At 41.7% G+C, this 24386-nt stretch overlaps 1 protein-coding gene across 1 annotated transcript in view; it reads left to right on the forward strand.

The window, feature by feature from the left end:
* GRM4 (glutamate metabotropic receptor 4) overlaps positions 1 to 24386 on the forward strand; it is a 223999-nt gene that overhangs the window by 54160 nt on the left and 145453 nt on the right. The gene's annotated exons all lie outside the window — the stretch shown is intronic.

The raw sequence follows: 24386 nt of genomic DNA on the forward strand, positions 1-24386 counted from the left end.
GAGGAGTCAGACCAGCAACTCCCTCGCCGCGTGTATCAGGCACCACAGCCGCCCGCCAGGCTTTAACCCCACTGGACCCCATAACAGGGGAAACACGGGGGCTCCTGCAGGAGCCAAGGGAATGGCGTTCCCGCTGTAAAAAAAAGTGCAGGAACACCGTTCCCACGCGTTCCTGCAGGACTCGAGCCCTGACTCAAGCCTCTGGGTATAAGGCCCTCTTTTATATAACTCTCTAAAAAAGAGATCTCCCACCACTTTTTGGTTTCTTTAATAGACAGTCTTTCTAATGTTTTAAAGAATTCATCAATTTCTAAATTCTGATTGTGGGGGATATCATCATTTTCAGTGAAGAGAGAATGAAATGTAACTGCCCTTCTTTGCTTAAGCTCTGAGAGCATATTGGACAGAGTTTTTTAGAACACAAAAACAACATTAGACGGAATTTTAAGAATCACTCTATTCCAGTGCATTGCAATAAGTGCCCCCAATTTCATATTCACAATCGTTCATGGGTGATTATAGAACAAGTATCCCTTGATGCAAGGGGAGGAGATATTGTTATGAGACTCAGACAAAGAGAGGGATTCTGGATTCACAAACTAAATAACCTTCAACCTTATGGGTTGAATGTAGAGTTTGATTTAATTTGTTTTCTTTAGTTTATTTTTTCATTCTTCCTTCTTTATCTTTTTATTTATTTTTTTATTTTTTATTTTCATTTTTATTATTTTTATTATTATTATTATTTTTTTTACATTTATTATTTTTATTATCATTATTATGTTTTTATTTTTTATTTATTTATTATTATTATTATTATTATTTGTTCTATTATTATCATTATTACTGATTATTATTATTATTTTTTCATTATAAGTGTTTTATTTTGTGTACTCCAGGATCTCTCTCTTTTATTATGATTATGAGTGTAACCACAACTGTTTACATCTTATGGTACTGGTGGATTTATATATACACCAATGTATTACATGTTTTGACCTCCTGAATATTCATGATCTTATTGTATATAGAATATTATATTAATATATAAGTTAGTTTGTCAACTCTAAATGTGTTTTTTCAATGCTTTTTTATTTTTTTTCTCTTTTTATGATTTTCTCTTCCCTGTTCGGTCCCCCTTGCCGCGGGTTGATCGGGTGGAACGCATATGCGTTCCAGCCGCCGGGGAATGACGCAATGAGAAGGAGACTGGTCTTCTGGGTTGGTGGAACACATATGCGTTCCACGGACGTGAGGCGCAAGTCCCTATATGGACATGGATTACGGATTACACAGAACACCTGACATCAATCGCCCAAATTGGCTGATGAAAAGCGGAATACGACGAGAGGGACATTTAAAAGAAGATTGAACATATGGGACTTTTTATTGTGCTTTATTTGATTTGTTTGTATTATTTGCTTTTATTCAATTGCTCCTGAGGAAGTCTATTATACATAGACAAAACGCGTAGAGCTATTTTGTTTTATTGCCTGTGATTCCTGTTACCTGCTACTTCCATTTACCATCTTGAAGGAGGGACACAGATATCTGATGGGCATTTTTACTTTTCACTTCTTGTAAGTGTTTCAAATAAATTGTATTTTTTATCTCATCTACAGTCCTATACTATGTTCAGTTCTTTTTTTGCATGTACGCCTGAGAAATAAGGAATTCCTTTACAAGATCTTCAAATATACCTTGATGGGCTTGAAACACACTTCTATTTTGTGAGTGCAATATTTTTAGCAGGGACCACTCTACTTAATGGTGTTTAACTATGTATGTTCTCTGCTTTTACTTTTTCTAGGTGTATCTTATATATTTTGTGCTTATTTGTTACATCCTAGAATACAAGGGAAGTTACCTTTATTTTTATCTTTATTATATATTGCTGCACTTGGGTGGTCTATTGAGACACATGTACATGAGAACAAAAGAACCTCACCTTAAATATGTCATACGTTACTGCATGAAGCACTTTTGTGAAAAAGGATACCCCCATGCTGATGGGCAGTACAACTGATTTCAGTTACCAGAAATTTGGCTACTCTAGTGTCAAGTGTTGCAAAATATAACGGTTCACATATGTATTCCAACAAAAGCCAAATTCCCTGATTGGTGACTGAAAGATTCAAATAATCTACTATATTTTAATGTTTCTTTTTGTCAATATTATAGTATATACGGAGGAAATGGGAACATATTAAGAACAGTGCAAAGCAAAACACTTAACATGAAACATAAAGCAAGGTGCAAGAGAGTATTGAGAATGCACAACAGCTCAAGTAGCCTGCTCTTCGATGGGTCCCCGCTCAGATCTCAAACTGGGTTTAGCTCATCTTGTGCCATTACAAAAAGAACCAGGACCATTTGCATATCAGACCGATCCCACCCAAAATGGTAGAACAGATCCAAAATGCAGGCCTACTCTCTCTACACAAGAGACACAGCAGCCCCAGATGATCGTTTCATGAGACATACACAATGCAATTTAACCATAACAATAAACGCCTTGCTCTTGTTCTGTCAGATTTTCCCATGGAACATTCTGCAGCAGTCAATCAGTAAAGAGAGTGGAGATATGACTTTTGCGCTGCACACTTAGACAAGTCACAACGTCAGAGTTTGATCACGGAGAGAGTAGCAAAGAGTAGCAAAGTCATGGGAGTTATGGTAACCCAGAAGAAGGGGCATGGGATAGAGAAGGCGAGAGGGAGACATGGTCAGAGAAAACAACAACAAGCATGGGAGTGAGAAGGGACATTATATATATTTACAATGCTCTAACAGCAGATTTTTATAATATACTGTAGCTTATTTAGTGCTTTCACTTTTAAATTTGTCTCTCACATTTGAATTGGTGTAGAACCCATCGATATTGGGGTACAGTGAAGTAGTGGTGGGCTTAACACAATATTGACATAAGGTGGTAATGAATCCTCATATGTGCTTGCTGAGATAGGTGATTTTAAAAAGCCTTATAGAATTTAGAAATGTATTTTTATGTTTGCGCTGTTCCTTAATATGTATTATGCATACATTTTGCTCACTATGGCGGCAGCATTCCTCCAGAATGCATGTTTCGAGTGTGCCTCAATTCCTATTTTCTATGCTAAGTTTCAGACACCAGCAAGTGAAATATTTGCTAGCTTTCCATAGAAGTACTTATGAAATAAACATGATAGGTGATGTGTTTTGGACATGTCTGGACAGACATATGATAAATTCAACAACATAAATTATCTATGTAAACATAATGTGGCCAAATCTGGACTTTTCCTAAATTATTATTTCAAATGATTATAAATTATTTGAAATAGTTTTAACTCTGTTAAGTTATTAGTTCCACTACCTTTACATTTAGTTTACATTCTAAATATGTTCCTCAAGCTTGTTATTACACCTATTACACAGCACATGCCACAACCATTCCACTTACTACCTATTGTACAACGCTACGGAATTTGCTGGTGCTAAATAAATAATAAAATAATAATAATAATAATAATACGTGTCATATAAACCTCGGGTTGTCAGGTGCTAATTTAAATGAAATACGCTTTTATTTTACCACAATGAAGTCCTGCTGAGTTTGGGAGTTTTTTTTAAAATATAATTATGTGCTTAAGAATAACAATCTATCGTGCTTTGACACTCTCCTCCTCCATATATGCACATTGGCCGAAATCTCAATCTCCTACAATTTTCATGGCACAAATTCACAAACCCATTCCTGTCTTGTTTCTAGAGGAAAGGAAGAAAACTGAAAGGAATGTTTAGTAGGACAATGGGATACAAAATTATCAAAGGATTATCTGTATAGGAGGAAGAAAACTCAATGGGAGCATTGTCACTAGAGAGAAAAGGAGAGCACATCTTTTGGCCATGTTATTTTTTTTTTTAATTCTTTACTTTTGTGGTGCATACATGGACAATTAATCAGGTTATAATTAATAAGACATATGAGTAATATCGTACATGTGTTTAGAGTAACTGGCACCATTTTATATTACTATGAAACATCAAAAGCATGCTAACTGTTAGCCTTACACGAAGCTGATACTAGGATGCATTATCAAATTTATACAAATTCCAGTATTTTCGATTGGTCTGTGCAGCTCTAAAGCGGTGTGAAACAGCTCAATGCTAGGTATTAGAGACGTTCAGGAAGGACAATGGACGCTGGTCATATTACCTATGGGTGGTAAGGGATAAGTGAACCATACTGTGCGGTTGTCGCTAGATATTAGGTACGACTAGCTAGTGACGACAGGTAGTATGCCGTGCTGGGATGCCCCTAACCAATGGGGCTGCGGGAGGGGGGGGGGTGATTAGGTATCGTATCGTGCCTATGGCTTTGAGTAGTGTGTGTCGCATGAGCGCTTAGTGGAGCTTATAGGCTCAGCCAATTCAGGCACTTAGGTATTAAGGAGAGGTGTCGAAAGTACAGGGTATGCATAAACAGGTTAATAAAGGAGTATTCAGACATGGAAAACATTCAAACTTTTAAACAATTTGCAACATCAGTGGGTCTGGTTTTCCGTCATGCTGCAAGTTGTTCTAGTCAGGTCCCCATTTGGTCCAGCAGGGTGCCCCTCGGAACAAAGGGAATCACGTTGTTAGGGTCCCATGCCCGGGTAGCGGAGGTGTCTTGTTACCATCTATTGGGGGTAGTCCCAAATCTTGCAGGAATTTAGACACACCTGTAGTTGATGTGAGCTTGTGGGTTACGGTCAGAGTCCTTGAGGGTCCCCATCGGTAGGTCAGGCCAGAGTCCCGCAAACGGTCAGTGATTGATCGAATAGATCTGCACCACTGCAGCGTGGACCTCGAAAGGTCTTGAAAAAATGTGAGTTGTGCGTTTTCGAACATGTAAAGTGTTTTATCGCGGACAGCGGTCATATTTGTCCCTTGTCTTAAAGTGAGGTACACCGGATGATGACATCGCGGGTGACATTATAAGGTGCATTCGAAGACTGTGGCAGTCTCTACGACCCATCTATGGTCAACTTCTTGGCCACGTGTTGAGGCAGGATAGTGGCTATTAAGCGCTGCAGGTAGTGTGGCAACTACTCAGGGGGGACCTCGTTGGGTATACCCTGTACCTTGATGTGATGTTGCCTGCATTGATCCTCCATTGCCGACATTCAGGCTGTGTTGGGAGGGTTCAATTGTTTTGAGAGAGGTCTGCAGGTTAGTCAGACCGCCGCGCAGTTCCAAGATATCTTCTTCAGAGGCGCGGACTCTGTCCGTTACCGCCTTGACATGTTCCTTCACCACCGCGATGTCGGCTGCCAGCATTTAGTTGATGTCAAGCAGTAATGTCTGGATGTCTTGTTTAGTGGCGAGTTCTTGCCCGTCTTGTAGTGCTGGCATAGTGAGTGCCCTGTCCGTATCCGCATGCTGGGCAAGCGAGTCCGCCGCCACTTCGAGGTTGGGTGAGGCGGAGGGCTTTGGGCCTTCAGCATGCACCATCTTGGGCTGTGGTGTGCGCTGCAGCAGAGTTCTGATGAGCAATATCTTGTAGACCGAGATTACGGAGGATGAGAAGAAGCTGTTGATGATCAACAGTATAAACAGCAGCGGAAAGGTCAAGGAGATTTAGGATAGAGTAGTGACCATGAGATTTTGCAGCAAGTAGATCGTTTGATGCTTTGGTCAGAGCTGTTTCCACAGAGTGCTGAGAGTGGTAATCAGACTGAAGTTGGTCAAGCAGAGAATTGGACTCGAGGAAGTCTCACATACACAAGTCTGTCAAGGATCTTGGAAGCAAAAGGCAGTAATGAGATAGGGTGGTAGTGGGGAGGAAGGTTCAGGGTTGGACTTTTTTAGAATCAGAATTACAGTTGCATGTTTGAAGGGTAACGGAAATATGCCAGAGGAGAGGGAGAGATTGAGAATTTTAGTGAGCGGCAAAGCAAGAGAAGAAGACAGAGTACGGATGAGATGTGAGGGAATAGAATCAAGGGAGCAGGTGGTGGGGTGGGAGGACTGGAGCAGATCAGAAACCTTTTCCGCTGTAGCGGGTGCAAAAGAACATAGAACAGCATAGTGAGTGAGGTTGGGGAAGTATTGTAAGGGGAAGGAGAGAGATGAGAGATCTCTTCTCTGATTGTAGAGATCTTGTCAGTGAAGTGAGTTGCAAAGTTTGTGGCGGTTAAGTTTGTAGGTGGAGGAGCAACAGGGCAAATAAGAAAGTTAAAAGTGTGAAATTGTCGTTTGGGTTGGTGGGAGAGTGTGGTAATGAGGGTATTAAAGTAATTTACTTTTGCAGAGGAAATAGACAAGCTGGAGGAGCGCAACATAAATTTATGGTGGAGAAAGTCAGATGCAGAGTGAGGCTTTCTCCAGCAGCGTTCAGCAGTTCTGAAGCATTTTGGAGGTATTGAGTTATCTTGGTGTGCCAAGGTTGTAGTTGGGGGCGCTTGCTGCATTCAAGTGTAGGAGGTGCCATGATGTCTAGTTGAGAGGAGAGGGTGAAATTGTAGAAGGAGATTGCAGAGCTAGGGCAGGTGAGGTTTGAGATAGGTAAAATGAGTGTTTGGAGGTTAGTGGAGAAGTGCTCTAGGTCAAGACATTGGAGTTTTCTTTGATATTTATGTGCCGATTCATAAATGCTTCTTTATTATAGACAATCTAGGCAGCCACGATAGGCATCAAGAGGGGAACCAATTTCTTAAGACACATTATAAAAATTAATTTATACATTTAGCATCTAATAGTTCACATGTAAAGTGAATGTGTACTGTTCGGAACTGGTCACCCAATGGAGTAGGAGTTACTGAAAACAGTTAAATGACTGCCATGGAAAGTGATTCCTGTAGTATTAAAGATGATGGAAGACAGTGGGTAGACAATGGGTAGGGCCCCTTCTCAAGTGTGTCTCTCAATCTGCCATGTACGCATTATATCTTTGCAACATTTAATATACATTTATGTTTGGACGAATCACTAATTGTATGAGTTTTGGAGCCATTCATTCACATAACAAATGAATTAATTACCATACTAGCAAATATAACAAAAAATGGATATCAGAACAAACTATCCACAAGCACACCATAAACCAAGCTCCTGCTGAGAATGTACAAAAAAACTTTATTGAAAAGTTTACTAGAGACAAGGAAAGACAGGGGAAAGTAGACAGAAAAAGGAAAATAAGCTTTATGTGTTTATAACCCTGAATTAGTGATTACATTTTTATGGACCTATGCATGAATTAAAAGGAAAACATGCAAATTTCAAACTACCCCCACTCCTGGGCGGCATCATTGATAATAGTACACATCAGCCACAATACATACAGTAAAAAACAAAGAAAAAGTTACTTGCGGACTATCCCAAACAGACTCCAATGACCACTTAAGTGTAAGCTCACCTGCCAGGTCAAGACAAAACCTTTTAGGTGAGTCCTACGCTAACAATTCACCTTGCTGTTTTCAGGTATAAGGCAAAATCTCTAATGAGACAGAGCGGGGTATTTTTTTAAACCCCTATATACTTATTAACCCTTAATAGGGAACACATGAGGTGGGTGGCCGCATTGTAACATGGCTGTGCAATGTAAAAGTGCATACACACATACAAAATTATGCCCTGCGCTCAAACTTCTACTAAAAAAGTTACTCCTAAATCCCTATGTACATTTAAATAACCCTGCCTTGACATGGCTGGTCAGTTTACACTGTAATGGCCATTGGAGTGATACTAAAACACTTTCAGTTATTTAAATGTGCAAAAGGGATTTGGGATTTGATTTTAATTCTATGAATGAATTGTGTTTATACAATTTAAGGGAGTAGCTGATAAATCTGTTACCATTCTGCAAGACTTCACAAGAAAAATGTGAAGGTGTTAAGAATTAATAATATTAGTGAAGGCTATTTTTTAAGTCACACTTCACTGAGCAATTGAGGGAGCTCCTGCCAGTGTGTGATTTCAAATAGTGTCAATCAAAGTCTAAGATTGAGAGATTTAGACTGTGAGGCAGAGACGGACAAAGAGATTCTTGTGTCATTTCTGCTGTGCAATGAAAGTGTGTTCCTGTGTGCTGCACAGTGAATTTGTTCATTCAGTGAACATTTTGTTAGTATGAAATTGATCTGAGTGGGACTTTAATAGGAGCAGATAAGATCAGGCAGAAAAGTGGGGGTTAAACAGCGTATGGTCTCTTGGCTTAGCCTAGCCCTACCACACTCTCCGGTGCATGTCTTTTTAAAGAGTTTTCAATTTAAAACACATTTTCTATCAGAGAAAAAAAAGGATATTGTTCTTTTCTTTTAATGTGTGCAGTAGTGTTTTTTTTTTTTACTTAATTAGAAAAATATAGCCATACCTGCTTCAATATTTTTTTCTATGTTTTATATTTAGTAAATTTAATTGAAAAGTAACTGTCACTTACCAGGATTTCAAATATCATGTTTAGTTATGTCTGATGTTCAACACATTTGTATTTGTAATGTGCTAAAATTAAAGTAACATTTAGAAATCCACATCTTTTTTTTCCTGCAAATGATTTCCTTCATGTTAGCCCCCTGTCAATCATTGTTATAAGCACTGTCCTTTGCACTTAGCAGTCAGCGTAGAGAAAGCACACAGAGAAGAGGAGAGTAATTTGCTATTTTTAATATAAATTTAAAAGAAAATAGAGTGCCTAGTTAAGTAATAGGGGAAGTTCCATGTTTTATTCAATGGCATATTCCAAGGATGATGCACTCTTTTTTTAAATATATTTTTTAAAGCCAGTAGAGTAGTTACTAAATTATTTTTTATTTCATTGCCCCCTTTAAAGGAACGCTATAACGTTAGGAATACTAACCCAATTGTGTCCCTCTGTTCCCCGCTCTCTCGGGTCCCTCTGGGTCTGCAAGGGTCCCTTCAATCACTTCCAGCGCCCATGTCCCTCTTCACTGTGTCGACAATCTGCCTCCTCTGATGTCACCTGATGGGGGCTAATGTGCAAGCGCGATTTAACAGACACTGGAGGTCCTCATGCAAAGCATAAGGACTACCATTGTCAGTTTGATTGACAGCCACTAGAGGCAGTCTTAGTCATGCAATGATAATTTACATTGCAGGACTAAGGGGGGCAGGGTCACTGCAACCAAACCATTTCAATGAGATGAAGTGGTCTGGGTGCCTATAGTGTCCCTTTAGTGTATTTAACTTTCGGTAATCCTAGGAGCAGTTTAATCTAAGGGGGTGGCGGGGGAGGGGGGGGTCTTTTTTTTTTTGGTCTCTAATCTTGTATTTATGAATTAGTTCTAAAACATTGTCTAAATATGTTGGCTTTTCTCTGCCTTAATTCCTCAATTCACCCTCCCCCAAAAAAGCTACTTTCAGAAAAAGGAAAAAATACTTAGTGGTGGAACAAAGAGAAGTAAAACATAACACTATTGTGGTTGAAAGAATGTAGAAAACTGCCAAATATATTACACCACTGAAAAAATTATGAACATTTAAAACAAAAAAAATGCCAATAAAAGGCACAAAACTGCATTTATTAGACCAACAGTTTATTATATCTCCCCTTAGTATTTTCCATTTTTTTGCAGCACATTTAAAAAAACAAAATGTTAAATATTAAAAATAGTATAAGAACAACATATTAAGCTGCTAAACACATAAAAGAGTATTCCCCAAAAACTTTTCATTAAAATGCAAACATAGAAAAGTGTCAGCGCTTAAATAATATTCTCCAAAAGTCAATACAAAAGTGTGATGGTAGTATTACTTTCTTGCCATGCAGAGTTCAGGAACAAAAACTGTTCACCTCCACAGCGGTAGATGTATGGGATCTAAGGCAGTCTTAATTTTTCTGTGCTATATCAGGAATAGTGATGTCGTGAACATAAAATTTTTGGTTCGCGAACTTCCGCAAATGTTCGCGAACCGGGCGAACCGTGCGAACCGCCATAGACCTCAATAGGCAGGCGAATTTTAAAACCCACAGGGACTCTTTCTGGCCACAATAGTGGTTGAAGGGGGGGAGGAGACCTACTCTCCTTCCCCCCCCCCCGGCCCCCACTCCTGGGCGGCGGGTGGGGGCCATAATGATAATGAGGGGGGGGACCTACTGTCCTCCCCCCCCAGCCCCCACCCCTGGGCGGCGGGTGGGGGCCATAATGGTAATGAGGGGGGGAACCTACTATCCTCCCCCCCCGGTCCCCACCCCTGGGCGGCGGGTGGGGGCCATAAAGATAATGAGGGGGGACCTACTGTCCTCCCCCTCTCCGGCCCACACCCCTGTGCGGCGGGTGCGGGCACTAAAAATAACAATAAGGGGGGGACTACTCTCCCCTCCGGCCCCCACCGCTGAGCGGTGGGTGGGGGCCCTAAAATTAAAAATAAGGGGGGGACCTACTTTCCCCCCGGCCCCCACCCCTGTGCGGCGGGTGGGGGCCCTAAAAATAACAATAAGGGGGGGACCTACTGTCCCCCCTCGGCCCCCACCCCTGAGCGGTGGGTGGGGGCCCTAAAATTATCAATAAGGGGGACCTACTGTCCCCCCCGGCCCCCACCCCTGAGCGGCGGGTGGGGGCCCTAAAATTAACAATAAGGGGGTACCTACTGTCCCCCCCGGCCCCCACCCCTGAGCGACGGGTGGGGGCCCTAAATACAAAGGGGGGGGTACACTAGTAACCCTTCCCCCAAAAATTTTTTATCTCCCTACCTACCCCCCTCACCCTAAAAATAATGAGGGGGGGACCTTTAAGTAAAAACCTGTAAAAAAAAAACAAAAAACTTACCATTCAATGTTTTCTTTCTTCTAAAATTTTCTTTCTTCAGCCCCCAAAAAGGCCAAATAAAAAAACATAATATCCGACACAATAAAAAAAAAAAAATCCATGTTCACCCATGGAGGGCGCCGCGCAGACTGAGCTCTGCAGGGCAGGGGAAGGCTTATAAAGCCTTGCCATGCCCTGCAATTAGGCTAAGAACACTCTGATTGGCTGGTTTAAGCCAATCAGAGTTCTCTTTATCATTTTACACAGCGTGGGAAAATTCCAAAGAACTTTCCCACGCTGTGTAAAATGACACAGAGCACTGTGATTGGATGGCTTGAAATCCATCCAATCACAGTGCTCTGTGTCATTTTACACAGCATGGGAAAATTGAACTTAGGTCCCCCCCTTATTGTTATTTTTAGGGCCTCCACCCACCGCTCATGGGTGGGGGGCAGGGGGGGGACAGTAGGTCCCCCCTTATTGTTATTTTTAGGGCCCCCACCCACCGCTCAGTGGTGGGGGCCGGGGGGGACAGTAGGTCCCCCCATTATTGTTTATTTTAGGGCCCCCACCTGCCGCTCAGGGGTGGGGGCCGGGGGGGACAGTAGGTCCCCCCTTATTGTTATTTTTAGGGCCTCCACCCGCCGCTCAGGGGTGGGGGCCAGGGGGGCAGTAGGTCCCCTCATTATTGTTAATTTTAGGGCCCCCACTAGCTGCTCAGGGGTGGGGGCCGGGGGGGGACAGTAGGTCCTCCCCTTATTGTTATTTTTAGGGCCCCCACCCGCCGCTCAGGGGTGGGCGGCGGGGGGGACAGTAGGTCCCCCCTTATTGTTATTTTTAGGGCCCCCACCCGCCGCTCAGGGGTGGGGGCCGGGGGGGACAGTAGGTCCCCCCTTATTGTTATTTTTAGGGCCCCCACCCGCCGCTCAGGGGTGGGGGGTAGGGGGGACAGTAGGTCCCCCCCTTATTGTTATTTTTAGGGCCCCCACCCGCCGCTCAGTGGTGGGGGCCGGGGGGGACAGTAGATCCACCCATTATTGTTAATTTTAGGGCCCCCACCCACCGCTCAGGGGTGGGGGCCGGGGAGGGGGCAGTAGGTCCCCCCTTATTGTTATTTTTAGGGCCCCCACCCGCCGCTCAGGAGTGGGGGCCGGGGGGGACAGTAGGTCCCCCCCTTATTGTTATTTTTAGGGCCCCCACCCGCCGCTCAGGGGTGGGGGCCGGGGGAGGACAGTAGATCCCCCCTTATTGTTATTTTTAGGGCCCCCACCCGCCGCTCAGGGGTGGGGGCCGGGGGGGACAGTAGGTCCCCCCTTATTGTTATTTTTAGGGCCCCCACCTGCCGCACAGGGGTGGGGACCGGGGGGGACAGTAGGTCCCCCCCTTATTTTTAATTTTAGGGCCCCCACCCACCGTCCGTGGCGAACGCGAACACGCTATGTTCGCCAGGAACTATTCGCCAGCGAACCGTTCGGGACATCACTAATCAGGAATATGCAACACTGTATATCCAGTGAAATAACTTGTATTTATGCACCTTATATGATACAAAGACATGGTACATAGTATTACACAGTTTAATTGTTCAGAAAATCTCACCAAGCCCTAATAGAAACTCGATACACAATAACTGAAGGTGGAAATTAATTTCCAATAACTACAAAAAATATCCAGTTGTACAGATAAGCTGTGTATGAATAGATGGTTAACACTCCGTCGGAGCAGCTGGATCTGCAAGTGTTCTATGTGTCAAGCCGCAATGTGTGGAAGCCGCACCAGAGGGAGGCTGTAATACAACGCCGCTAGATAAGTCTATACTGCACTGGTAAGTATAAAGGCCGGTCTCTGCCCGAGCTCGGCTGGCTTTTTCAAGATAAGGAGATAGCCTTACAATACAGTTCTTATATACCATAAACGGTTCAAAATCAGATTGGTATTCTGGTAAAGGCATATACTCCCTGCTGTGGCAGGACTTTTCGTGTTTCTTACAACAATTGTATAGAACAGAACCAATCTGTACCAAATGGGTATATTCTCTTAAAACTTAAGAAACTCAGTAAAACATCTACAATATAGGTTTACACTATATTGTAGACATAAGTAAAGTAACATTATAATATACATAAACAGTATTTCAATTAATAATTCTTAAAAATAGTGGTGCTGACATCAAGGAAAGTGGAATTATTGCATGTGTTAATAAAACCAGAATCTCACAAAAAAAGACATTAGGGGTTGGGAAGAATAAAGACTGCCTCAGATCCAGGGTCTTTAACACAGGGCAAACGGGGTAGCTTCCCCGGGCCCAGTTACTCCTGGGGGGGCCAAAGCAGCTGCCCCGTGGCCCCGCCGCCCATAGCCTGCATAATCCCCCCACCCATGGGCCCGCTGTGCTGGTATTGCGGCTGCACCGGGGGCCCGTACTCATCGGGTGGCCAATACACTTAGGGCCACCCAGTGAGCACGTTTCAGCAGAGGCCCCTTGCTTAGCGGCAGCCTGGGAGGAAGTGACATCCGCAAGTCACTTCCTCCCTCAGAGATGATGAGCCGCGCGGTAGGGAGGCTGAGCCAGGAGGCAGCGAGGAGGGGGACTGAGCAAATAGAGCCAGACCTTAACTCACAACAACCCAAGCCAGCACACAGGTTCCCAGGGAAGGTAGGAAACTGGAGGGGGAATTTAAAGTGTAATTCTTGCATATGTGTGTGACAGTATGTCTGTGTGTGTGTGTGTGTGTGTGTCTGTGTGTGTCTGTCAGTAGGTCTGTGTGGGTGTCTGTGTGTGGGTCTGTCAGTAGGTCTGTGTGTGTGTCTGTCAGTAGATCTGTATGCGTGTGTCTGTCTGTGTGCGTCTGTCAGTAGGTCTGTGTGTGTGTGTGTCTGTAGGTCTGTGTGTGTCTGTAGGTCTGTGTGTGTGTCTGTCAGTAGGTATGTGTGTGTCTGTCTGTCTGTGTGTGTGTCAGTAGGTCTGTGTGTGTGTGTCAGTATGTCTGTGTGTGTGCCATTATGTCTGTCTGTGTGTGTCAGTAGGTCTGTCTGCGTGTGTGTCAGTATGTCTGTGTGTGTGTGTGCCATTGTCTGTCTGTGTGTGTCACTATGTCTGTCTGTCAGTGTGTCAGTATGTCTGTGTGTGAGTATGTCTGTGTGTGTCAGTTTGTCTGTGTGTGTGTGCCACTATGCCTGTCTGTGTGTGCGTCAGTAGGTCTGTGTGTGTGTGTGTGTGTGTGTGCGCGTGTGTGTGCACCAGTATGTCTGTGTGTGCCAGTATGTCTGTCTGGGTTTATATGTCTGTGTGTGTGTCAGTATATCAGTCAGTAGGTCTGTGTGTGTGTGTCTGTGAATGTATGTCAGTATGTCTCAGTATGTGTTGTGTGTGTCAGCATGTCTGTCAGTGTATCTTTCTGTGTCCATATGTCAGTATGTATGTGTCAGTATGTCTGTTAGTTTATGTGTCTGTGTATGTATGTCAGTTTGTCTGTCTCTATATGTGTCTGTATATCTGTGTGTATCTGTATGAAGTCTGTGTGTGTATCTGTGTGTTTGTATGTGTGTCAATGTGTATCTGTATGCTGTCTTTGTGTGTTTTGGTGTTTCTGTGTGTGTGTCTGTGTATCTGCATGTGTGTCAGTGTGTGTATATGTGTCTGTATATCTAGATGTGTGCCAGTGTGTATATATGTGTGTCTGCATGTGTTTTAGTGTATATATATATATATATATATATGTGTGTGTGTGTGTATGTGCATACATCTCAGCATTCAAACACTAACACTACATACAAATACATCCCTGCATTCAAACTCCAACACTATGTACAAACACACATCTGTGTTACACTCCAAAATTATTTGTAAACACACCCCTGCATTCAAAAACCAACACTACACATAAATACATGCTTGCAAATACGCCAACACCACATACAAAGATATTTCATACAAAAACCTGTTTACATTGAAACACACAAAAACAGCTTAGTGCTAAATACAAACCTTCAAACATGGGTAAATGGTAGAGCCACAGCTGTCAATGCATTGCTGGAGTTGCTTGACAGATGGGGATCTACCTTTTAATCACCTGTGCGATAGGGAGGCACAAAAAAATATTTCACCTCTCTACTTTAGGTCCGCCACTGCGTTGGGGTGGAGGACGTGATTGCACGCCTGGGGAGGGGGGGGGGGGCAGATTCCAGGGGGCCCAAACAAATCCTTTGCCCAATATTAATCAACATTAAAGATGGCCCTGCTCAGATCCCATATATCCATCCTCTGTGGAGATGGACAGTTTTTTGTTCCTGTACTGTGTATGACAAGAAAGTAATACTACCATACATCATCCTCTTGCATTTACTTTTGGGGTTTAATATCTATGTTTATATCTTTATTTTATGTGTATGTTTCCTTTTAATTTGCAGTAAGTAATCAAGAAAGTAGTTGACAGTTGGCTAACAAATGTATCTCTTAAAATAGATTTTTTTTTGTATCCATTTTTGTCTTTTGCTCTATGTTCAGTAGAAACATCTTCTTACATTTCCTTCTAGCTGCAACTACCATTGCCTCGACTATGGCTTATGGCAACTAATGGTGAAAGAAAACATATACTACTCTATGTAAATAGAATTAGTTATTTAGACTTGTGCATTATTTTGGACCTTCCAAATTCGTCAATGGATGAGCCTTTTCGTTTGTTTTGTAATTAATGCAAGTCTCGTGAGAGATAAAACTAAAGCTACCCCAGAAATGAGAGTAGGGCTTTTGAAATAATAAAAGATTGCCTTTTTGAACTGTGCCCTAAAGCTTACCATCTGATATACTGAGGAGACAAAAATAGTGTGTGCTTTGAGATTGCCTATGTCTGTATAATACTGTGCAAAGTGAACAGTTGTTTTTAGTGACAACATAGGCAACATATGGAACGCTCAGCATTCCCAACTGCCTCACATCTGTTAGCATCAAATAACCTTTTTCAAATGAATTTCCTCCAAGAAGGGTTATCCTGCCCTAAGGTTTGGTACTGTTTACGGAAAGACATACATACACACATACATTAATATATTATTCATTTCTGCTGGTGGTGCTGTTTATGTTTTAATTTTGCCCCACACCTTACACCAGGGTATCATGTTATTGCCCTGAAAAATGTTGGGATACCATTGGAAAGCAAGATGTACTCTACATGCTACCCACTCAGTATATTTAAGATTTTCCATCTGAACCTTGCTGCTCAACCTCATATAGTACACATATGTGAGGTTGCAGTCTCCTGAGTCTCCTGATTTTAGCCAGTAATACTCCAAGAGCAGAACTGTCCATCAGTTGAATACGAATAACAATCACCTACTTTTCCACTGCTGTTTATCATCAACACATACACAGACTGTTGGTCTCGCACATGTACCACACATACACCCCAAGTACTTAACCTCTATACTTCACACACACAATATATATATATATATATATATATATATATATATTTGTGTACGGCTCCAAGTGCCTCCCACAATTACAGGCCAAGCCTTCTATATATATCACTACTTTTTGTTAAAAGAGCTATTCTTCAGGTATTCTCTAGCTATTCTTCAATTGTGCATTTTTCTGTATTGAATGTTATGTCCACTAAATTATCTAAACCCCTCTGTAGTTAGGTACTCTCCTGGTCACTCTGTGTTATGTTATATTGTTTGTGTCATCAACAAACAGTGACACACAGCTTTCAAAGTCCATTAAAAGATAATTAATAAATAGAATGAAATGAAGTGGATCTAGAACTGACACCTGAGGGACTCCACTTATCCAGTTGAATATTCTCGATTAACAAATACTCTCTAGACTCTTTATCTTTAAGCCACCACTGAACCCAAGAACAATATTTTTCATCTAAACCAACAGCTTTTAACTTTGTGCATTAACCTTTTATGCAGAATCAAATGCTTTAGCAAAATCCAAGCAGGTCATTGACTGCAACACCTGAGTTTATTTATCTTTCATGAAATAATTTGATTACTACTAATTAAAATGTTGTTTGTAATCAATTTCTAAATATTATCCCTTAATAACTCTCCAAACAATTTCTCAGCCACAGCTATTAAGCTCACAGATCTGTAATTACTGAACAGATTTGTATTTCATTGCAAATATGTGTCCTAAATCTGTTTTTCTCCTATGTTATGGAACATTAAAAATCACTGTTGCCACACTTAACTCCTTAAATACTCATGGCTTAGAATAATTTGGCCCCAGGGTTTGTTTACATTAACTTTATGTATTTGCTGTAGCACTTTGTAAAAAAATTACAGATAACAGTGTTACAATGTATAATGTTTAAATATTTAGGTGACCAGTCCCCTCCCCCTGGGAAAGGTGTTTTTACTCACCCTTTAATCATGCTGCGATGGTCTCCCCGTGGCTAGCCTTGCCTGGCCCCACCTCCATGGTTGAAATCATCAATCTTGATGATTTCAGCAAATCCAATGCAATCCCATAGGAAAGCACTGGGAGACTATTGCACATGTGCAGCTAAATGCAGCACTGCGCCAAACAGCATGTACTCATAGAGAAGCATTAAATCAATGCATCTCTATAGGAAACAATCAGGGCCTTCATGCAGAGTGCAGTGTCGCTGTATGCCAGTGCTGCACAGTGCAGCACTGGACTAGAAAGGGCCTCTAGTGACTTTCACTAGAGGTGTTCCTAGGCAACAATGCAAATACGTCCTTTTCTCTGAATAGGCAGCATTTACAGCGCTCAGACTGCAGGGACCAGTCATAGACACCAGAACTACTACATTAAGCTCAAATGGTTCTGGTGACTACAGTGTCCCTTTATTCATTACCTAATGAATTTGATAATGCAAGCTACCCTATCAAGAATTTTTGGATCATATTGTTCTTTCTTTAAAGTGCTTGTAGGCAAAAACTCCTTTCTTCAAGTCACAATGGTATGCCGCGTGTCCTTTGTATTATACTATTAATGAACATTTTCCTAAAGAACAGTTTGTTCTGACTCTTACCTTTGTATATTAAAGACACCATAAACAAAAAGCAGGGTGCGTACGGATGTGTAATGAACAAAATGGTAAAGCAATAAAATGATATAATAATACTTCTTGTTTTTATATGCCTATCTAATAAAATTTGCAAGGAGCCCACTGCACTGAGATAATGGTCTCTATTATAGTCAAAGAAAAGAAAATCAAATGTTAAATGCAGATTTCACTATTTGAAAATCATTATGCAATGGCTATATATATATATATATATATATATATATATATATATATATATACATGACATGGGTATTCATTTTTAGATGAATCAAATTAAATCTGAATTTCATATTTCACAATCCTCCAAAATCTGAATTTAGTAGCATTCGAAATGATCAAAAACTAAAGTTTTCTAAATTAATTGATCTGGAAATCTGGGACTTATCTGTTAAGCAACTGAAACCGCAAAATTAAGAGAAGGACTTTTCCTCCTTAATTTTGATCTCGAGAGCTCCCTGATCTGGTATTTTTATGTCGGATTGTGATAATTAAGGGTACCAGATTACTGACTTATGTACTCAGCAACTGAATGAGCAAATTAAAAAAAATATTTTCTTTTTTTTGTTAAGTTGTTTCTTAGATAACTCCCTATATGGGTATCATATTCTTACATGGGAGTGCCATAATTAACTGTACCAAATTAGAGACTTATCAACTAAGCAACAGAAAGTGTAAGTTTTTCCTTTTTGAGCTATTTAGTAGACAGCTCCCTCATTTGGTATCCTGATGTGGTATTTCAATATATACCAAACTAAGGCGCTATATACTAGATGGCTCCTCTAATTTGGTACTATGATGTGGGACAGCCTATTTAAGTATACCAAATTAGGGTGCTGTTTAGTAGATTTTATGGGAAAAATATTTTTTATGTTGTCATTCAGGACGTGAAAATTGCTGCCCTTGCTGCCCTTGGTGATTTTTAAATCACAGAGATCACAAAAAAATGTAGACACAGGCGTGCATATTTCTCTATATTGCGGCAAAGGCAAGCCCATGTCTTTAACCCCTTAAGGACCAAACTTCTGGAATAAAAGGGAATCATTACATGTCACACATGTCATATGTCCTTAAGGGGTTAAAGAGAGGCATAGCAAGGCTATGGGCTTGCCTAAGCATCTGTTAAAAGGCTAGACTTACTAAGCCTATTAATGAAGACTTGGGCTTGCCTTTGCATTTGTATTGAAGCATATGCATGAATGTGCCTCCATGTTTGTGTGTTCTCACAGTTTTAAAGAAAAAAAAATCCTGTTGTATAGGGAGTGAAAGTTGCTTCCTGACAATACAGTGGTTTTAAAAGTCAAAAAGGGCAGCACTTTTCACAGCCTGGACAGCAATATATATAAAAAAAAACACTTTTTTTTTTCAAGAAAAGGAAGAATGTAAGCTTTTAGCAAACTGATGTGCAGGATGTAAAAAGTGCTGCTACACCAATGAACTGTTTTGTTTTTTCAAAGTCATCAAGAGCAACACTTTTAACATTCTGCACAACAGCATACATTTTTTTTAAAACAAAATTTATATATATATATATATATATATATACAAAATATATTAAAAAAATATTAAACAAAATATATTATATACAATATATATAAACAGCACCCTCTTTTAGCATCCTTCAATAGGCATTCCCACTTAAGGATACCAAATTAGAGAGCTATCTACTAAACAGCACCCTAATCTTGTGTCCTAAGTGAAGGAATCATGTAAGGATGAGCGGACACCCTTGTCTTGTTTCGTTTCTTATGGGTATTGCCTCTGAGAGTTGGCCATTAATGTGGAGTTGGCCCGTGGACGACGAATAGAGTTCCCCCATCAAGCCATCCATCGAGGCCCAAAGCCCAAGTACTACATCGTGGCCAACATCAGGCACTAGTCTACACTATCAAATGCAATTTTTGGCATCAATTGCGAGAAGCGCACTCTGAATTTTATTTACTTTTGCCCAGTGCATTATATTTATAATCTTAGTAGTGTTATTTTTTGCCTCCCTACCTGGTACAAAACCGTCTTGGTCTTGGTGTATGAGTCCCGGGAGCATTGGTGTTAAACGTGTAGCTAGTATTTTGGTGAATAATTTAAGGTCCACATTCATAAGGGAGATGGGACTGTAACTCCCGCAGTTCGTGAGGTCTTTACCTGGCTTGGGTAGCAGGGTTATGGTGGCATCTAGAGCTGCGGGGGCAAGGTACATTGGGTCGTTTCTAAAGTTAAATGCCTGGCTCGGCCAGGACTTGCGACAGGACTTTACAATATTTGCCCATATAGCCATCTGGTCCAGGGCTCTTGCCTATTGGTAGTTGCTTGACCACCGAGTGAAACTCTTTGGTCTTAATGGGGCTGTTTAAGAAGTCTACCATGTTACGCGGTATGGTGGCGTTAATTATCTTTGATAAGAATTCCTAGATTTTAGCTGCTGGAGGTGGTGCGTCTCTCAAGTTGTTTAGGGTTGAGTAGTATTCGTGGAATGCTGACATAATATCTGGCATTAATTGAGTCAGGGAGTCTAATTTCTGAAATAAAGGTTGTTTGCCTTTGTTGTCGTAGGGATTGTGCCAATAAGCTTCCACACTTTCCCCCCAGTGAGTAGTATGTGTGTTTCGTTGAGCATAATGAGCATTTTGCGTGTAGTTGTCGGATGGTCATCAGATCTGACCTTTTAGCTGTCAGTGCATTGTATGTCTGTAGCGTTTTATTCGTGAAGTGTCGTGTTTCAAGTTTTTGTATGTCTCGTGTTCTTATGTTGGCTTCTCTCTGTCTTTTCTGGGCCGTCGCTAATTTAATTATTTCTCTTCTGAGAACGCACTTATGGGCTTCCCATATCATGTCCGAGTTTGTGTCATGTTGTATGTTATCTTCATAGTATCTCTTAGCACAGTCTTTCAGCTTCTCTATTACCTCTGCATTGTTTAGTATGAGGTCATTCAATTTCCACTGAGGTGGAGCATGTAAGATGGATGGTATTGTCACTTCTAGTGTTAGGGGTGCATGGTCTGACCAGGTGATTGCCCCGTAATAAGCTGTCTTAATAAGATAGAGGTGTTTGTGTAGAAGGAAAAGCATGTCTATTCTAGTGTATGAGCCAGAGGTTGGGGAGTAGAAGGAGTAATCCCTGCCCAGAGGATGTACTGCTCTCCAGCTGTCATATAATCTAGCCTGGTGAAGGGCTTTAGTCAGTCTTTTCCAGGCTGGTTCTAGGTGATCACTGGATCTGGACAAAATGTCCAGGTTGCCATCCAAGGTAATGTTTAGATCACCTCCCCCCCATTACTAACAAGCCCTCCTGAAATGTGGATAGTTTGTGCAATATCTTTCCTAGGGCCTGACCCTGTTTCTTGTTTAGTAGGTAAATGTTCTCTAGGGTAATCTTAGTGTTGCCCAACTTCCCCTTGAGGAACAGATATCTATCTACTTCATCATTAAGTTGTTCCCCAAACGACCCCCTTTATGGCCCCCAAATGACCCCACTTAGGATTGCCATAACTCTCGCTTTTGCTTTTGTATAGTGACTGAAATAACCAATTGGGTATTTGCGGTTTTTCAGTGATGGTGCTGAGTTTTTGCAAAAGTGTCTTTCCTGCAAAAATACTATATCTGCTCTATGGAAATATGCTAGTGATAGTGTTCTTTTTTCCCAGGACATTCATTCCCCTGGCATTCTGTGTGTTTATACGAATAGTTGTCATGTTTTCAGTGCCTGACGGGTCTGTGGAGAAGCTATTGTCACCTGTCGTTATTCTTGTTACCTGTGTACTTATTGTTGGGGCCCCTTCCTTATGTGGATGGTTAGTGTACGTATCCTTCACTGCAAAGCAAGTGGGTATGTCCCACAACGAAAACTATATACAAGCTTAAGTGAGTACCGAGAGGAAGAGCAAGAACACCTAAGAGCCCAAATTCCCCCTGGAGACCACCAACCAGAAGAGGCCCTCTAGTAAGGAGGGTGAGTATCCGGCGCTCCCTTCCCCGGTCCTCAAATAAATATCCCTTGGTTACGAGGGTATGTTAGGGTAGCAAATGATTTTAAAACAAAGTAAACCTTACGATTTTCCTATTCTGTCTCCGTGTAAGAGTCAGAACACAATCTATTTGGGTACGCTGCATGGCTAGAACCCGAGGAGTTCAATCCATTTCTGTGTTGTGTAGTTTTAGGAAGATTCCCAGGAAAAACAGGGGGTTGGGGGGATGGGAGGGAGGGAGGGGATATAATAGATGTCTGATCGATTTGTCTGCGCCCTGCCTGTGAGATAATGCTGTACATAGATGCATCCCTCTCCTAACATTATTTTTAGAACAGTTATCTACATATAGACTCTACATTGGTGTCATTGGTGTCGCCCATGTAGGTATGTGGTGTGGCATACGACCTGAGGATCAACTATTCGCCGTGTTTATCCAAAGTGGTGGTCGGCTGTTCTCTCAAATAGTCTCTGAGTCTGGCAGTATTAGTCCTGGAATGGACCCTCATGTGGTCCCTGTCATAATGTCTCTTCCGGAGGACTGTTTGCGGTGCTCTGTTTTTTGGGCCGACCCGGAGGAGCAAGAGTAGTCCATGTAGTAAACTTGGGATCGTCTTGTAATCCGTGAACGGGCTGAGTCAACCCTGTGGATAACTTGGTTATGGTTTGCAATCCAGTAACGGCTCGGGCAGTCCGTGTGGAATCTTTGGAGTAAAATGTAGTCCAGTAACGGTAATTTTGGAACTTCACAGAAAGTTCCTGGAGTCCCAATTAAGTGGTGTTGATTCAATTGCTTGTGATATCCCTGTCACAGGGGGGCAGACATGCGGGGGTGCTGAGTTATTTAGTGTTATCTCCTTGATCCCCTAGGGGTCTTCTCTGAGGGGAGAAGACTTGTTGATCCGTTCTCCTTTTCTTGGCCAGGGTGTTCCAACGTTGTCTCTGAGGTAGGATGGTGGCATCTTGATTGGGTTGTGGAGTGTACCAATCTAGGATGTTGGTTTCAGGCAGTTCCAAGGCTCTCAAGAAGGGCCTCACATCTAGGTGCGTTGCTATCGAATACATAGCACCTTTGCGGTTAACTATCAAGGCAAACGGGTAACCCCATCTGTATTTTATATTGCGGTTGCGTAGGTGCTCTGTGATAGGTTTGAGAGCGCGTTTCGCTTGCAGTGTAAACCATGATAAATCTGGAAAAATCTGTATGTGGTTTTCATGGAATAAGTGAGGCTGGGAGGTCTCCCTGAGAGCTCTAAGAATATTGTCCTTCACTGAAAAGTAGTGGAGTCTTCATATGACGACGCAAGGTGCTTCAGATGCTGCTTGTTTTGGGTGCAGTGATCTGTGTGCTTTGTCCATTATTATGGGGGTGTCCGTTGGTTAACCCAGGATAAGATTAAAAAGCTCTGCTAAAGTGGACATCACATCTTCCCCTTGCATCTCGAGGAGCCCCCTGATCCTCAAATTATTTCTGCGGCTCCTATTATCCAAGTCGTCTATCTGCCTTTGGATGGATAATAGGATCTAGTAGTGTGCCTCAAGTGTGGAGGAGTTGTTTGTCATTTGGGCCTGCATCACATTCCTCTCCTCTTCTAAGTCTGTAACTTTAAGACTTACTTTTTGTATGTCTGCGCTCACCGCGTCCATTTTAGACTGAAAGGACTCTTCCAGCTTTCCAATCATATTTAAATACAAAAATGAGAGGGAGATCCAGACTCTAGGCTCTACAGATAAATCCAACAGTAGAAAAGCTGCCACTCATAATAGGCACACCCCAAAAAGCCTATAGACAAAAACTAGAAAGTAGAGGAGGGGAGAGTATCAGTCTCCCCTATTGAGGGCGCTAATCACTGTGACAAAAAGAATATAGTGTAAAAAAATTTACAAATTTATTAATAACAATTCATATAAAATTCATGATTGTAAAACAGTACAATTCCAAGACCAATACTAAAAGCCACAATCACCAACCACTAGCTCACAAGTATAAAGATGTTACCAAAAAACCCTAGGTCGCGACTCTATGGGCTGAATATACTTGCTGCTTATTAGTGTAATCGTGATGGTGAAGTGGGCGGTCTCTGGACTGCGGTAAAAACGAAAAACAGGCTCAACGCGTTTCGTCCTGCGCCTTTCGGGACTTCCTCAGGAGCTGTGGATGCTGCTACTTCTCAGCCGGCTTCTCTTTTAAATCTTCGGAAATCTTCTATCTTCGCGCCAAAAACGCCGTCGCGCATGCGCACAACGACACGGAGTTCCGTTCAGCTACGGGTACCCTCGAGGACCAGTAGCTTTCGGGAAGTCATCGATGCGCATGCGTGGCAGATCTTGATCGCACAAAACTTTATTTGCACTGAGTATTCGGACACAATGTAACATAGCTAAAGTTACAAGTGATCCTAAACTCATCACATGTGTGCCTAATTTGCAACATTATAGAGAACCTAGAGATTACCACAAATTTGACAAATAAAATAGATTTAGCAAATAAAATAGGAGACTAATATCTTAGTCATTAACTAGAAAGACTATTTGGATGTTGGGTGTATATTGCATTTGCAGTAATCTTTACAGCCTAGATAAAATGGTATACATAAATCAATCTAACAAATTGTTAGATGCAATAAGTAAGGTAAAACAATTTTGATTCCATT

This window comes from Pelobates fuscus, chromosome 1, assembly GCF_036172605.1.
Source record: "Pelobates fuscus isolate aPelFus1 chromosome 1, aPelFus1.pri, whole genome shotgun sequence".
NCBI classification, from domain to species: domain Eukaryota; kingdom Metazoa; phylum Chordata; class Amphibia; order Anura; family Pelobatidae; genus Pelobates; species Pelobates fuscus.